Raw genomic sequence first — 4,118 nt, 5'->3', positions numbered from 1 at the left:
GGTGTAAAATAAATGTGCGCAACGGAAATACTGAAAGCAAAAATGAGGATTTAGCCCTGCTTGACAACCCTCTGCAACAGATCTTAGGATCTCTTAATGGTGATTATCTCCTTCTTGCTCTGCCAAATGATAAATGCTGTTTCCGCTTATACATTTACTGTAAATTAAAACCCCTTTACTACAAATGTTTATATATCGATGTCCGCCGGCCGGAGTGGCCAAGCGGTTCTAGGCGCTACAGTCTGGAACCGCGTTACCGCTACGGTCGCAGGTTTTATCCTGCCTCGGGCATGGATGTGTGTGATGTCCTTAGGTTACTTAGGTTTAAGTAATTCTAAGTTCCAGGGGACTGATGACCTCAGAAGTTAAGCCCCGTAGTGCTGAGAGCCATTTGAACCATTTATCGATGTCCAATGGACAAATGTAAGGATGTAGAGGCATATCTCACAAGGGGTAAGATAGATACTGCCTACAGGAAAATTAAAGAGACCTTCGGAGAAAAGAGAACCACTTGTATGAAAGTAGAAAGGTGGGAGGAGTCTATAGAGGGTCTATACAAGGGCGATGTACTTGAGGACAATATTATGGAAATGGAAGACGATGTAGATGAAGATGAAATGGGAGATATGATCTGCGTGAAGAGTTTGACAGAGCACTGAAAGACCTAAGTCGAAACAAGGCCCGGGAGTAGACAACATTCCATTGACAGATGTGAAACTTACCGAACTATTAGTTTAATGTCACAGCTGCAAAATACTAACACAAATTCTTTACAGACGAATGGAAAAACTGGTAGAAGCCGACCTCGGGGAAGATCAGTTTGGATTCCGTAGAAATGTTGGAACACGTGAGACAATACTGAGCCTACTACTTATTTTAGAAGATAGATTAAGGAAAGGTCAAACTAGGTGTCTAGCATTTGCAGACTTAGAGAAAGCTTTTGACAATGTTGTCTGGAATACTCTCTTTCAAATTCTGAAGGTGGCAGGGGTCAAATATAGGGATCGAAAGGCTATCTTAAATTGGTACAGAAACCAGATGGCAGTTATAAGAGTCGAGGGGCATGAAAGGGAAGCAGTGGTTGTGAAGGGAGTGAGACAGGGTTGTAGCCTATCCCCGATGTTATTCAATCTGTATATTAAGCAAGGGGTAAAGGAAACAAACAAAAATCTGGAGTAGAAATTAAAATCCAAGAAGAAAAAATAAAAACATTGGGTTTTGCCGATGACATTGTATTTCTGTCGGGGACAGCAAAGGACGTGGAAGAGCAGTTGAACGGAATGGACAGTGTCTTGAGAGGAGGATATAAGAAGAACATCAAAAAAAGTAAAACGAGGATAATGGAATGTCGTCGAATTAAATGAGGTGATGCTGAGGCAATTAGATTAGGAAATGAGACACTTAAAATAGTAGATGAGTTTAGCTATTTGGGGGCAAAATAACTGATGATGGTTGAAGTACAGAGGATATAAAATGTAGACTGGCTATTGCAAGTAAAGCGTTTCTGAAGAAGAGAAGTTTGTTAACATCGAGTATAGATTTAAGTGTCAGGAAGTCGTTTCTGAAAGTATTCGTATGGAGTGTAGCCATGTATGAAGTAAAACGTGGGCGATAAATAGTTTAGACAAGAAAAGAATAGAAGCTTTAGAAATGTTGTTCTACAGAAGAATACTGAAGATGAGATGGGTAGACCACACAACTAATGAGGAGGTACTGAATAGAATTGGGGAGAAGAGAAATTTGTTGACTAGAAGAAGAGGTCGGTTGGTAGGACATATTCTGAGGCATCAAGGGATCACCAGTTTGGTATTGGTGGGCAGCGTGGAGAGTAAAAATTGTAGAGGGAATACACTAAGCAACTTCAGAAGGATGTAGGTTGCAGTAGGTACTGGGAGATGAAGAACCTTGCACAGGATAGAGTAGCATGGAGAGCTGCATCGAAGCAGTCTCTGGACCGAAGACCACAACAACAACAACAACAACAATGATGGGATGCAGTCTACTGTTCAATCGACATATCAAGGAGGTAATAATGAGAATAAAAGAAACGCTCAACAGTAAAATTGAAATTCAGGGTGAAAGGATATCAGTTACGAAATTGTTCTAATTCCTTGCTCTCCTTAGTGGAACTGAGGAAGAATTGTAAAGGTGTTAAATGGAATTAACGGTCCACTGAACACAATTGCGGTGTAAGACTAAACTAAAAAACGCCCGACGTAACGGAACACAGTTGGTTTCAATCTTAGTGTACAGTCACGTGCAGTACAAGTAACACGAATAGCACAGGACACATGTATCGTCAAAAGAAATGACAAAGACAAATAAAACATGATTATACTAAGACGTATGTGGTTTCCTATATTACATACCATAATAAACAAATATCAGAATATGACATCCTAAGTTACATTTTATTTTAAACCTCTCCATTTCTTGCTTAAAAGGAATCATCCATACAAATTATAAAAATGGACGTATGTGTGTATGTTCCACATCTTCTTCTAAACCACTATACCGAGTTCAACCAAACTTGGTACACATACCATTTCTTTTGGTAAGACTCACTGAGGGCGTATGACCTTCCCGCCAATCAAAGCAGCGGTCCCGGCCTGGAGGGGGGGGTTAGGGGGGTTATGGGGGGAGGGGGGGGGGGTGGAAAAGCAATGTAGCCAATGACGAGAGGGATACTCATAATTTAGTTATCCAGGATTTGAGAATGACAGAACTTAGAGACTTGCTAGAAACTTTATACATAATTCCAAACCGTTATGAACCTTTTTCTCGCTGACGACCCCCACAAAATGATGAAAGAAACAAAGTTTTTCGCTTACTACATTTTGCTGTCCATACAGTAAAACTTCCTCATGAAGAATGAGGTTTTAATTTCATACTTCTTTATTACAAACTGTATTCGGGACACGTTTTGCAGACAGTATTTACGTATACCGCTGAATGTTCCATAAAATTGTATCATTGTACGACACTTAGTTAATGAGACACGACGTCATGTACAGTTAATGCGTGGAAAAACTACAGCATTATTCAAGACTTTTAAATTTATTACTTCGTTGCTAAAAATTGTATTCGCAACTACTTTGGCAGACAGTATCCATATTAACTGTATATGACGGTAGTATCTGTTCTCGAAAGAACACATACCGTGGATGACCATGCAGCTTTGCTAGAAATGAAATGATAATTAAATAGACACCCTAGCTGCAAACAGGCGTTGATATACTTCACTTGGGACAAGTTGAAAATGTGTGCCCCGACCGGGACTCGAACCCGGGATCTCCTGCTTACATAGCAGACGCTCTATCCATCTGAGCCACCGAGGGCACAGAGGATAGTGCGTCTGCAGGGACTTATCCCTTGCACGCTCCCCGTGAGATCCACATTCCCAACATGTCCACACCACTACATTCGTAGTGCGCCTAATAGATGTTTGCCCATCATACTCATTACTCCTGGCATATTAATCTACCAAGTCCCGTACGAGTTCGGGCATAGGGTGTGCGTTCACACAAGAAGGTCAATAGCCGAGAAGCCATATTTTACTATATATGACGGTATTATCTGTTCCCGAAAGAACACATACCGAGGATGACCATGCAGCTTTGCTAGAAATGAAATGATAATTAAATAGACACCCTAGCTGCAAACAGGCGTTGATATGCTTCACTTGGGACAAGTTGAAAATGTGTGCCCCGACCGGGACTCGAACCCGGGATCTCCTGCTTACATGGCAGACGCTCTATCCATCTGAGCCACCGAGGGCACAGAGGATAGTGCGTCTGCAGGGACTTATCCCTTGCACGCTCCCCGTGAGATCCACATTCCCAACATGTCCACACCACTACATTCGTAGTGCGCTAATAGATGTTTGCCCATCATACTCATTACTCCTGGCATATTAATCTACCAAGTCCCGTACGAGTTCGGGCATAGGGTGTGCGTTCACACAAGAAGGTCAATAGCCGGGAAGCCATATTTTACTATATATGACGGTAGTATCTGTTCCCGAAAGAACACATACCGAGGATGACCATGCAGCTTTGCTAGAAATGAAATGATAATTAAATAGACACCCTAGCTGCAAACAGGCGTTGATATACTTC

At 41.6% G+C, this 4,118-nt stretch overlaps 2 non-coding genes across 2 annotated transcripts; both read right to left on the bottom strand.

Annotated features, from left to right (window-relative positions):
- Positions 1-3,264: 3,264 nt before the first annotated feature.
- On the bottom strand, positions 3,265-3,339 carry Trnat-ugu (transfer RNA threonine (anticodon UGU)). The gene has a single exon. It is a non-coding gene; the product is annotated as a tRNA-Thr (tRNA).
- Positions 3,340-3,703: 364 nt separating this feature from the next.
- On the bottom strand, positions 3,704-3,778 carry Trnat-ugu (transfer RNA threonine (anticodon UGU)). Its single transcript has one exon. It is a non-coding gene; the product is annotated as a tRNA-Thr (tRNA).
- Positions 3,779-4,118: the final 340 nt, after the last annotated feature.

This window comes from Schistocerca nitens, unplaced genomic scaffold, assembly GCF_023898315.1.
Source record: "Schistocerca nitens isolate TAMUIC-IGC-003100 unplaced genomic scaffold, iqSchNite1.1 HiC_scaffold_376, whole genome shotgun sequence".
In the NCBI taxonomy this organism is placed as follows: Eukaryota; Metazoa; Arthropoda; class Insecta; order Orthoptera; family Acrididae; genus Schistocerca; species Schistocerca nitens.
This window is presented reverse-complemented; position numbering and strand designations above follow the sequence as displayed.